The following is a 13,173-nucleotide window of genomic DNA, read 5'->3' on the forward strand; positions in this document are numbered from 1 at the left end:
ATACGACAACAACACCGAAATCAAGAGCTATTAGATGAACAAATAAATACTCCTAGTTTTAAATGTTAATAAAAAAGGGGATAGAGACGTTATTCAAGAGAAAATATAACGGTATATAAGAGTACTGAGGATGATTGGACACATATAGTTATTTAGCAAAGAAAACCGAAAACCGTTCATTAGAAAAGTTGGCTGAATCTTTTAAATTTTTGTTCTATTGTGTGTTTAGTTAGTTTATTTGTTTATAGTGTCCCTTGGAAATCCCCAATTGATCAGGACTTCACAAAAAAAAGTAAAATGGAGAGCAGTTTAACCAACATTATAATTTCCAGCTGTTGTCCTCGGCCATTAAGTTAGACTTATCCTTACAAATTACGTTTTCCATGAAATGTGAGGCTTTCTATGACTGTTTTACTACTCAGAGACTCGTACTGTCCATGAATTTCCTTTTGTAAAATTGAAAGAAAACTGGGCTGTGATTCAGATAATGTGGAAATCCCTCAAATTAAAATAAAAGCAGCTTGCACCAGTTCTTCTTCATGGGGCACAATACAGGTGACAGGTTTTCCTCTAGCCTTCTGCGTTCAATTACAAAGCGACCTGTCTAGGTGTGAGCCAACAAGATCTATTGAGATCAAGCTCTTTCATTTAGTGTCATGAACATGCTGGTAAGAGATTGATGTCAGATTGTAATAGATATGGCAAACTGAACTGGACGAACACATTTGCTACCAACCAACAAATTACTGTCTATGTCTAGTCTTACCCTCACTGAATACAAACGTGTGGACCGAAGAGAACAATCCCAGATACCTAGCAGCCCCCATAAACAAATGGCCAAAATCAGGATATTTTTCTTGTAACCGGATTATGAAATAAGGAATTCTCATTTTGCTGAATAGGAATTAAAATAAGGACCTTCACTTGTGACAAGGAGTACTTTTAGACTTCATATGTTTACTTTAGTAGCATTTTTAATAATCGTTACCCATCTTGATACAAAAAATAAAAAAAATAATGATATAACCTAATATGACCAAAATCACATTTGTATCAAGGAGTTTTACAAACGTACAAGAAAAAACATATATTTTTGATACTATTGGTATTTTTTACATTGTATCATTTTTGACTGTGATGCTAGGGCTACTTTTGGGACAATATACATGTTTTACTTTTAACTGAATCAGGACTTCGTACTTGCGGAGTGAGTATTTCCTATAGACTTTAAGATTTCACTTTTACCTTTGTAGCCTTTTTGAATTCATTGACTATGTGATGAGGGAGGATGTTGCTATGTTTCTACTTTTACTTAAGACGGATTGAAATAGATTGTTTGTCTGTCCTATGTAATTTGGAGACGATGGTGTTTTCTAAGTTACTTTAGCAGCTTCATAGTCAGGCTTTACCGATGGAAATTCGTCAGTCATTGGGATTTTACACCATAGTTAAACATAGTTATGCGAAGTAACTTCCAATCTACATAAGGCCNTAGACGCATGAACCGAGTAGCCCCACAAATGTCCTCCAGAGCCTTGTTGGCATTTTTCTACAGTAACGCTAATGGAAGCAAATTGGTATAACCACTGGGCACTCAAATGCACTAAACAGCCTGTTATATAAGACCTATAGCAGGGATCACCAACTACATTTGTCCAAGGGCCAAAATGTATCCAATAGACACTATTGCGGGCCAGCGATTTTTATATAGCCCAGAATTTTGAAGTTGTTGACTGAATACATGCTCTGAAAGTAATCAGAATACAGTTACAGTTACGTGTCCTAAAAAAGTAACATATTCAGATTACTTTTAGAATACTTTATTTTTCCATAACAGATGGGTATGTTTTGTTGAACAGGAGACACTTATTTTACTGTTTTAATGGCTTATCAAGAACTCAAACACAACATCTTGGTGTCATTCTGGACAGTCTCTCATCTGCACCCCACATAAAAAACATCACCCGGACTGCATTCTTTGCACTGTCTTAAAACCTTTCCTTGGAATATGTTATGAATTGTAAGGTGTCCTTGGGTGCTTTGAAAGGCGCCCCTAAATAGAATGGATTATCATTACTATCTGAAACGATGTAATAACTTTTTTCAGTCACTTGCCCCATGCATTCAGCAGCAGCAGGCCATTCACTTTGATTTGATCCCGTTATGAAATGTCATCATTTCGACAATAAATAAATGCTACATAAACGTTATCTTGCCCATTTTATCTAACCATCTCCGTTTCTAACTTTCAATATATTTTAAAAGAGATCTCTCTCTCTCATCTGCGTGCGGGGGCGGGGCCTCCAAGACACGCTGCATCTCTCTCTTGCTCACAAACATGCTGCACGCTGTGCAGTGTGCACACAGTTCTGCCGGTAATGAATATTACATTTTGTGAGGAAATCTTTCCACCAATAATTCCAATAAGTATTCCAAAACGTATTCACTTCAGGTTTATGAAAGTAACTGTAATCAGATTACTCGTTTTTCAAATGTAACGCCAGCTGAATACAGTTAGCCTACTTGATTTTTGTATAAAACTTTAGGTCATAGCTATGGATTATTAAAACATCGATCTTTGCTATCCAAATCTCTAGGTGTGCAAAAACAGATTACGGGAATCCGAATGGGTTTTATTACCAAGTAGGGTTACACATACGAGGAATTTGCTTTGGTATATGTTGTGAAAGACACACACAAATATAATGAGGTTATTTTTAAAGTTAGTTTGTGAAATGATATTAATAATAATATTCGGTTTCGGTCATAGATGTATCTGTACCGTGGGAGTACAAAAATCTAAACGGTATAACTAAATAGATGGTTGACTAAAGTGCATTGCCTCATAAACAGTGTTTATGAATATAGACCAACCCTTCTTCGAAATGTATTCATACTCATGATTGAATTTTAACTATAGTTTCAGCATTGAAGACAGGTATCTGTATTTCAGTGGTGTAAAGTAACTAAGTACTGTACTTAATATATGGAAGTAATTGTACAGTACTTGAGTGGTTCACATGATGCTAATTTAGACTTTTACTCCACTACATCTTATCCACCATTATATATTTGATAGGGTCACTGGTATTTTGATTCCTTTCAGCTTGTATTAGCTGGCTGAAATGATCTACCTTAGCTCTATTGCATATCCTCAGTAGTTGCCTACCTCAGGTGTCTAATAACAGCTCTATGCCTCCACGCACACCTGTGTGTTTACCTTTTATGTCTTCAGAGTATTCCATCGGTGCTATCCATTCGTAGTCATACATCCGTTTGCTGCCAGAGGGGAGCATACTGAACAGGTCGTCCGCGGCGGACTCTGGGTCTCCGGTCCCGGGCCCGGAGCCAGCCATGCCGCTGTCCGGCCACAGGTGGAGGGAGTGCGGGATCGGATCTTGGCGAGCCTCCCTGTCGCTGCTGGCTTGGCTGCTCTGGTCTCCGTCCATGTCGGCACACCCCCTCGAGTTCTTGTCTTTCATGAGATAGTCGCAGATAGCATCTATATTCTCCTTCTTCACCCCGGGCAGGAGGGCTTTGGCTCTCCTGGGGTCGGAACCGCTGTGTTTGTTGCTGCAGTCATGCTTCTTGAAGCCAGCCTCTGCAGACTCCATGGTGGTTGGACCGGGGAAAGTGTCCCTACCATCCCTATCGACTGTATCTAGTCTGGCCTTTAGCACTTGAATTTCTTCACTTTTCTCCCGCAGCTCCATTTTTAGCACTCGTATCCTGATGCTGACCATCTTGCGGATCTCGGACAGCGCGGTCTCCAGCACCACGGTGATGTTTCTCCCGAGGTGTTCGGTGATGTCGCTGACCGAGCACAGCAGCTCCTCGTCGGGCTCCAGCTCCAAGAAATCTGCGTCGGCTCGGCTCGCGGACCCGGGAGGCTCCATGAAGGCTCCGTGCAGCTCAGGAGACAGGCTCGTTTCAGCGAAATTGTGGTTCCTTTTACGACTCATAGGTTTACTTGGCCAGAAGCTCTATTTTATGAAGAGTGTGGATAGCTAAAAGCTACTCAACAAGCTAATGTTTGGATGATGCTGAAAGACAGTAGTTAGGTGTATCAAACTCACATGAGAAGCACCGGATGTCACAGGTATCTCCTTTCCAAATAAAATCTCTATAATATCAAAAGACTCACTATACTTTGTTTTGAAAGCATTTAACGGATGTGACCTTTTTAACAGTATTTGACTTGACATACAAACACAACAGAGTTGCAGTAATGGCTCAATTCGGCAGAGTTTAGATCCATGTTCATAAGTGGCGCCCTCTAGAGTACAGTAGAAAACCAACTGTTACAGTTATTAACTACTTTCTGCAAATAAGTCAATAGTAAGCATTGTTACATTGTAACTAAATTTTTTCGCTAATGGTTTGAACATTATTTGTTCATGTTTTTATACAGCAATTACATTTTTTTAAATGATATTACCTCTGGGTTGCGTGGAAAATATCGTATTTATCCTTTAAGATGAGATAAAGACAAGATATACTTTATTATTCCCAAATTGGGAAATGTTTTCGTTGCAGGTGCATGTAAAACAAGTATTGCACATCATTAGAAATAAATAGTAAACATTCAACAATTATACAATATAAATATCTCAAAATAGAAGATAAAACAGAACTAAAAGAGTAAAAGTATAAAAGTTGACCATAAAGAAAAAATATGTAAACTATCTGACAAATAAAACATTATTAAAAGGCTAAATTACAGCCAACGCAATATAAAAGTAGGCTATTATTTACATGTATTGTGCAAAACGGCATATTAAATGAAATATAAATGTAAAATGTACAGTGAAGTTATAAGTCCAGTTAACAGAAGAGAAACTCTGGAGCAGTGTTGGACAGAGTTATTGCTGCTGGCAGGATGTTCTCCTGTCTGTCCCTGTGACAGCCGAGTTTCATGATAATACACTTATATGTAGGCTTATCTAATAAACCAACACGTTTGCAGTTATAAATGTTAATATGTCATTAAAAGGGAATTTTACCACCAGTTGTAAATGTTGGTAAATGGCATAAAGATGGATTATGATCCAAAAATGATCTGCAGTTCTTCCAGAAAAATCTGTGAGCTCCAAAGAAAGTGAAGGTAGGGCCATCGCATTCCTCACACATTCTAAAGAGTCTTTTCACAACCACAACATCTATATGCTACCACTGGCTCAGATAATGAAGAACTACAAAATAAGTTACCATAGCTATGCAGATGACACACACATTTACATGACAATTTCACCAGGAGACTATGCTCCAATTCAAACACTGAGTAAGTGCATTGAACAAATCAATGACTGGATGTGTTTGAACTTTATCCAATTAAACAAAGTTAAAACTGAGGAAATGGTTTTTGGAGCCAAGGCAGAACGTATAAAAGTTAGCGCTGAGCTTCAGTCTGCAATGTTCAAAACAACAGATAAAGCCAGAAATCTAGGTGTAGTCATGGACTCTGACCTGAGTTTCAACAGTCACATTAAAACAATTACAAGCTGGTTTTCGACGTGGAAGGTCAACAGTAGACCATGTAACGCTACTCTCTCAGGACATCGAAGACAGCTTCCAGGACAATGAGAAAGCTGGGGTAGTGTACCTGGACCTGACTACCGCATATGACACCGTCTGGCACGTGGACTCCACCTGAAGCTGTTGAGGACAATACCAGACCGGCATATGGTTAAGTTCATCATGGAGACGCTTACTAACCGCAGCTTTGTCCTCCAGACCAGCAATCGCTAACGCAGCAAGCCTGCTGCGTTAGCGATTGCTGGTCTGGAGGACAAAGCTGCGGTTAGTAAGCGTCTCCATGATGAACTTAACCATATGCCGGTCTGGTATTGTCCTCAACAGNCTTAAATTTGAGTTGGTGAAACCTGCAGGAACCCTGTAGTAAAAGAAGTACAAATGTAAAGCCTCATATAACCGAAAGCAGGATTCAATGTGCTTTGTGCATAGTGTTTTAAATGCATATAATTGTAACATTTCTTAAAGAAGAACAACAGAGCAATCCTGATTTTTCTTTGCAATAACGAATGTGTGTTTTCCAGGCGGCCATAGTGCGGATCATGAAGATGAGGAAGGTCCTGAAGCACCAGCAGCTTCTGGCTGAAGTCCTGAATCAGCTGTCGTCTCGATTCAAACCCAGAGTCCCAGTCATCAAGAAATGCATCGACATCCTGATCGAAAAGGAGTACCTGGAGAGAGTGGACGGAGAGAAGGACACGTACAGCTACCTGACCTGAACGCCCCCCCCCCCTTCCCGGCTCTCCTCAATTTTATTTGTTATCTTCCTGTTATGTCTGAGTAATAAAGTGAGGATCCCTCTGACCGGCAGCCATGTTGTAAGTGTGTTGCCGACAACAAACATCCAACCCGAGGGGGGAGGAGTTTGAGGACTTTTTCCTGAACCCCTCCTGTTGAGGGCGGGAAACCCCGTCTACACTCTCGCCTGTCCCGTCCCATGCGTAGGACTCAGACACACACACTTCCTTCTTGTCATATTGTAAATAACAACACCGACTCTAAGAGGAAAAAACAAAAAAAACCTGCTCCCTTCTTTACATAGCGCAAATATAATGAATTAGCCAATCAGAGGAGAGCCGCATCCAAAGGTTTCTGCATGCTACTGCCTACCTGCACCACAGTGACCACGAAAAAGATTAAAAAGTAAAAATAAAAGTCGAGTCACTGGGCAGTTTCCCGTACGACGACGCTGACGCCGGTCCTGTAATTGAAAGTGTGCAACTGAACCGGAGGAGGAGTGGTGAGTGTCGGCCACCATGACGCTTCTTCACCTGCTGAAGGTGTTTTTGGTTTGAGGTCGGTCGGGTTCATGCAGGAGGCCTGTTTCATTACTGACGGTTGACATTTGTATAGTGTGGTTCATTTTCTAAATGTGTGATAAATAAAAATAAGGAAAGATTTCTCTAAATGTTCTACTGAGACTCTGTTTACACCTCACTCGCCTGTTTCAATGGATCTCTGTTTTCTTCACTGGGTTTTTATTGGTCTACTTAATGTTATGTAATATAAAAACATTAAAGAAACATAATATGAAACTATATTAATACCACTGGTGGAATGTAACAAGATAAAATGTGGATGTAATTTTTGTAGAATAATGCTACTTTTAATTTGTCAATCTTCTGGAAAATCGTAAATGTTGAAGCAAGGGTTCTAGATGTAAAGCCTGATTATAAAAGAACACATAATATCCTCTTGTGATGTCAAAGAATGTAGTTTCTGTGTAGAAATATTTGTGTTTATTTTGGGTACACACTTTATTATAGAACTGATATAGGAGCTGAAGTTGATCTTCAGGATTGCAACTCTACTCCATCAGATTTCAAAGGGAAATATTGCACTTTTACTCTACTACATTTATTTGTCGTTAATTTTTTACACAAAACATTGTTCTTCCAATTGCCATGCATGGAGACCATGATGGAGACACAGAGTTCTGTAAGCCAATGGCTGTTAAGTGGAGGAGGGGCTTTTGTCGGGCTGTCAGCCAATGGCTGTTTAGAAGGAGCTGAGTTTAGCTCAGTAAACTTGGCGACCCTTTCCCTTGCTTGATGTGTCCGCAGAATATCATGCATTGAGGAAACTGGCCTGTTATTCAGCTTTTGTGTATTTTTCTGTACAAACTGATGCTTTTTATCATTAAATATTAAATCGGGGCTGCCCGGCACGAGATGAACAGCTGATACATTTGCTGCTGCTCTTACTGGAGCTTTCAGCAGAATGAGGTGTCAGGGTTTTGTTACATTTAACACAATAAATGAGACACTGTACCTTCACGTGTCTGTAAACTAAACACAGCCACCAATGCATTTGACTTGTTTTCCTATTGGAACAACATGCGCATGACAACTGACACCACCATTGCAAGAGAACTAAATATGAAGTCTGGTGTTTAATAATTCTGTCAAACCCGTTTTTAGTTTTATTCCGTTGACACAATCGAGAACAAAGAAAACCTGTCCACATGTCCCCGCTTGGCCCGGTGCAGCTTTGAAGTCTGATTTGCTAGCACCGTGATACCAACCCGACCAAACACGTGCTTCCATACTGCGAAGCCCCAACATCGGCTGCTGTGATTGGCCCGCTTGTTTGGCGCCTCTTAAATGTGCTGCAGCCGTAGTGGGCGGTGAATGCAAGACGGGGAGCCGTTTGAACCGTCGCTGTGCCGAGGCGGAAACATTGAAATTGGACAAATTGTGTAGAGTGAGGGTGAGATGAAATGGTGTTATATATATCTACAAACACTGTGCCTTTTATGAGGCCTGGTTTAGAGTACTGTAACGTCTGCTTTTATTCTGTTTGCCGACTCTAAAGCCGTAAAGCCGGCAAAGTGTTTCGCTCCTTCCTCTCTGAGCTAACTGCTAGTTAGCTGCCGAGCTAACAGCTAGCCGGAAAACAGGCAGCTAATACCCAAGACAAAAGACGACTTTCCCCCGTCACTTATATCCAGAATCACTCTGTTGAATGAGGACTGAACCTCCTGTGCAGGTAAGAGGAGCTGTCAGTGTTGCCGTCTCTTATTTACAGCGCCTTTGTTGCGATGGTCTGCTCTCGATGCTTTGTTGGAGGTCTCAATCTTTGTTAACTAACTGTTAGCTACCTCGCCGGTGCCACATTTGGTATCCCCGTCAAAATATATTCCCCTTTTAAATAACCTGGTTTTAAAGAGTAAACTGTATCTTCAATATGAGATTAGGATTAAACTGTTTATTTTCCAAGTAAACAGCAGGGACTTAAAACTTGACACCGGGTATTTATCGTAAGCTTGAATGTGTTATTTGTTGCTAGCTCTGGTTGATGCTTTTCTTATACAAATGCTTATTTGTGTGTAACCATTAACTGTCTTCTAGACACGTGTCATGTATATTCAGGTAATGAGGGAGAGCATCGATCTGTTTGAAGGGTCATTTTGAAACTAGGGTGCCATTTATATATTTATAAAAAAAAGTGATTAATACTTTATATATTAATATCGGACTTGGATCTGTCATTTGAGGGATTTTCACACATTGGGTGCTCTCTGATCCATAAATTAGCCTGTGTTTATCTACAGGCCTTATTGGTAGTGATGGAAGTACTTCGATAACTTGTTTAACTATGGTGTAGAAATACCATAGACTGACGAATTTCCATCAGAAGTAAAAGTCCTGACTCTAAATGCTGCTAAAGTAAACTTAGAAACACCATCGTCTCCAAATACATAGGGACAGACAAAACAATCTATTTCAAAATCCTACTTAAGTAAAAGTAGAAACATAGGCAAACATCCTCCTCATCACAAGTCATGAATTCAAAAGGCTACAAAGGTAAAAGTAGAAATATTAAAGTCTATAGAAATACTCCACTCGCAAGTAGAAGTCCTGATTCAGTAAAAGTAAAACATGTTATTGTCCAAAAGTAGCCTACTGCATCACAAGTCAAAAATGATACAATGTAAAAATACTATAGTATCAAAATATTATGTTTTTTTTCTTGTACAGTTTGGTAAAACTCCTTGATACAAATGTGGATTTGGTCATATTAGGTTATATACATTTAATTTATTTTATACTTCAAGATGGGTACATTATTAGAAAATGCTACTTAAGTAGAAATATGAAGTCTAAAAGTACTCCTGTCACAAGTGAAGGTCCTTATTCAAATTCTATTTCAGCAAAAATGAGAATTTCCTAGTTTCATAATCCGTTACAAGAAAATATCCTGATTTTGAGGCATTTGTTTATGGGGCTGCTAGGTTATTCTGGGATGTGGTTCTATTCGGTCCACACGTTTTATATCAGTGAGGGTAGACTAGATAGACATAATTTTGGTTGGTTTGGTACAATGTGTTCTGCCAGTTCAGTTTGCCATATCTATTACAATCTGACACATCTCTTACCAGCATGTCTCCATGACACTAAATGAAAGAGCTTGATCTCAATAGATCTTGTTGCTACACCTAGACAGGTGGCTTTTGTAATTTGAACGCTAAGAAGGGCTAGGAAAAACCCTGTCACCTGTATTTGTTGCCCCATGAAGAAGAACTGAGTGCAAGCTGCTTTTATTTTAATTTTGAGGGAATTTCCACATATCTGAATCACAGCCCAGTTTTCTTTCACTTTCAAAAGGAAATTCAATGGAAGTACAGTCTCTGAAGTAGTAAAACAGTCTAGAAATGCCTCACATTTATGGAAAACGTAATTTGTAAGAGATTAAGTCTAATCTAATGGCCGAGGACAACAGCTGGAAATTAGCAATGTTGGTTAAACTGCTCCATTTACTTTTTTTTGTGACAGTTGATCAATGGGGACTGTCCAAGACACTATAAACAAATAAACTAAACTAAACACACAATATGAACAAAATTTAAAAGATTCAGCCAACTTTTAATTGAACGGATTTTTCGGTTTTCTTTAGCTAAATAACATATATGTGTTCACATCATCCTCAGTACTCTTATATACAGTTTATTTTTTCTCTTGGAATAACGTCTCTATCCCCTTTTTTATAACATTTAAAACAATAGGAGTATTTTATTTGTTCATCTAAATTAGCTCTGATTTGGTGTTGTGTCGTATTAACAACTAGGGGAAAATCTGGCTTCCATTGATACGTTTCAGGAATATTGTGCTTGTTGTAAAACTGGATAAATATCTATGGCTGTGTAGCAGACATGAGGCTGGTGGAACTGGAGTTAATCAAAAGCAGTGTCATGATGTTGGTATCCTCATGTTAGCCCCACAATATATACCAGATCTATAAGACTGAAACAATGCACATCAATAATAATTGCTATAATAGGCTTTTTTGCGACAAGTAATCCCTGTACAGATGTTTCAGTCACCCTTAAAACACATGATAATACTTAGGAAACTGGAAAAGTTAATACAACTATTAAAACATGCAACAAAGAGCCTAACAATACAGAACAAGGGTATTACAACTAAATATGAATTAGTTTATTGAAGAAATATTAACAGTTTATAAAATCCATACAACATAGAGGCTCACTATACAGGACATGCCAGTTAAATAAACATCGTAAAATTAAAAACATACATATTACATATCAAAAAGATAGCGACAGGGACACAAGACAGTATAGTGCAATTTATTTGTATTTTAATTTTATTGCTGACAGTTGCTAATTCCGTTTTAACCCATAAGGACCCAACGTGACACGGGTGTCACATGAACTTTAAACGTTCTGGAAAGTTCCTTATACAGCTTTAGCCTTTATTTGATCTCTTGAAGTCCCTAAGTGACACACACTGAACAGTCTGGTGGGTCCTGGTCCAGGACATGTGATTTTTGTTCCCATAACAACATGTCCAAGATGTCCATGTGCCAGACTAACACATGTGACAGAACTAGCTACATTTTAAATGCTTTTTGTTGTTGTTGCTAAAGGTAAAATTCAAGCCATTTAAGAATTTAAAATGCTTACATAACATGTCCTTTATTACATTCAACCTATTGTGGAAACATTTCTTGAAACAAATGAGACAAACATCGCTGTGACACTGGTGTCACATCGGGACTTTAGCCCTAAAAAACGTTCACAGTAAACCCAAAGTTACATATATGCACAATTAGAAATATTATTATGATCTGCTCAGTTAAATTTAGCTGATTCAATTATATTTAGTTAATATAATCTTTTGATTCTACAATTCAAGAATGTTCAAACTAATTGAACCAAAAATCACCCTCATTAATTAAGTTATGTAAAATAAGGGTTTATTTTTATCCATTAAAGCCCATGTGTCATATGTCACATTTCAGATATTTGGGACCTAGGGGGGTTACTACTGTCAGAAATGTGTTCACGGTGGTCTATTTAGTCTAAATGATGTTTCCCTTAATTTCCCCAAAAGTAGAAAATGGGTCCTGGATTCTTATGGATATTGACCTATCGGTTAAATTAAGTGTAATAAAGTGTATGTGCTTTTCCTTAATGGTGCTGGGATGGTGCATATTTTACATAAGACAAGCATTTTCAAGTTTCTGTAAGCGGATGTGTGAAAAAACAGAAACTGAATCTTCCTTGCACTCGCACTGCAGGCAAAGATGGTGTGACAGGGTAAGCGCTCGAGAAAGCCCGGGCTATGCTGGAAAGAGAAGAGTGAGCAGCAGTACACTGAGTCTGCGGCAGTCTCAAGCGCTTCCGAACGAGCCGGACGAGGTCAAGGTTCGTCCACACACACTCCCACCTTCACACACTGCACATTTTCAGGGACTTCAGCAATATAGCTCAACTAGGTTCAATATCCAAGTAGAGCCATGGAGGATGAAGTCACTGTTTTTACTGTGAGAATGGTTGCATGAAATTATGGCCCATCTCCCACTCGTTCAGCCACGGTGGCGCTTACACTTTTTCTCTTCAATTCAGTTATTTGAATGTCTTTCCTATTCCAGAGCATGTTCAACACCAACCGTCATGAAAATCATACGATCGCACTAAGTTTTGAATCAGAGTGGGAGGACCAGCGAACCAACCAGTTGACCATCATGCGTCCGTGGCTCTTTGAGAGCACCCGGGAGGTCTGGATTCACATTATCCTCAGTACTCTAGTAGACAAAAGGTTTAGTACACAAAACGTGGAATGAACCAACGCCTCTGAAGGTTTGACTTGGTGTAAATTTCTCTCCTGATTCTCGTGAGTGCACGGTGGCGCGGCTTCTGGATAGTTCCCTCTGGCAGGTCATCCCCCTGAAGACCTCAACGCCGTGGCCTCAGTCCCCGTTGATGTACTCCTGGTCCCCCCTTGCAGCAGAACTTCATGGTCTGCATGTAGTGGAAAAAAAATGTTCTTTTATGGAAGTTTAGTGCCGTAGTTGTAGAAGTTGGAACCGATGCCGCGCAGTGATGGTTCCTGTCTGTGTGTGTCAGGGTTCCCTTGTGTCAAATATTATGTGTTTTATTATTGAGCTTGAAAATAATTGGTAGGAAGGGTCTATATAAAGAATTGACACATCAATGCATGTAGATTTAGGTTTTATTGAAAGTCAGTTCTTTTCAATAAATGAAAGCCACAAGAAATAAATGCAAACTTACGTAATATTCGCGATGACTCAAACAAACAAATATTTAAGGCTTAGGCGTATGCGTAATTCTCATAAATAAAAAAGTAAAAAAAATAAAAACTTTTCTTATTGTTA

At 39.1% G+C, this 13,173-nt stretch overlaps 1 protein-coding gene and 1 long non-coding RNA gene across 2 annotated transcripts in view; both read left to right on the forward strand.

Annotated features, from left to right (window-relative positions):
- LOC104940793 (uncharacterized) overlaps positions 1-13,173 on the forward strand; it is a 100,599-nt gene that overhangs the window by 32,275 nt on the left and 55,151 nt on the right. The gene's annotated exons all lie outside the window — the stretch shown is intronic.
- Positions 10,449-13,173, forward strand: part of LOC104940787 (uncharacterized) — an 18,374-nt gene continuing 15,649 nt past the window's right edge. Inside the window, exon 1 of the long non-coding RNA XR_797823.1 lies at positions 10,449-10,461. This is a non-coding gene — a long non-coding RNA (uncharacterized lncRNA). The remainder of the gene's footprint in view (positions 10,462-13,173) is intronic.

The sequence above is a fragment of the Notothenia coriiceps genome, unplaced genomic scaffold, assembly GCF_000735185.1.
Source record: "Notothenia coriiceps isolate Sejong01 unplaced genomic scaffold, NC01 NC01_scaffold00002654, whole genome shotgun sequence".
In the NCBI taxonomy this organism is placed as follows: Eukaryota; Metazoa; Chordata; class Actinopteri; order Perciformes; family Nototheniidae; genus Notothenia; species Notothenia coriiceps.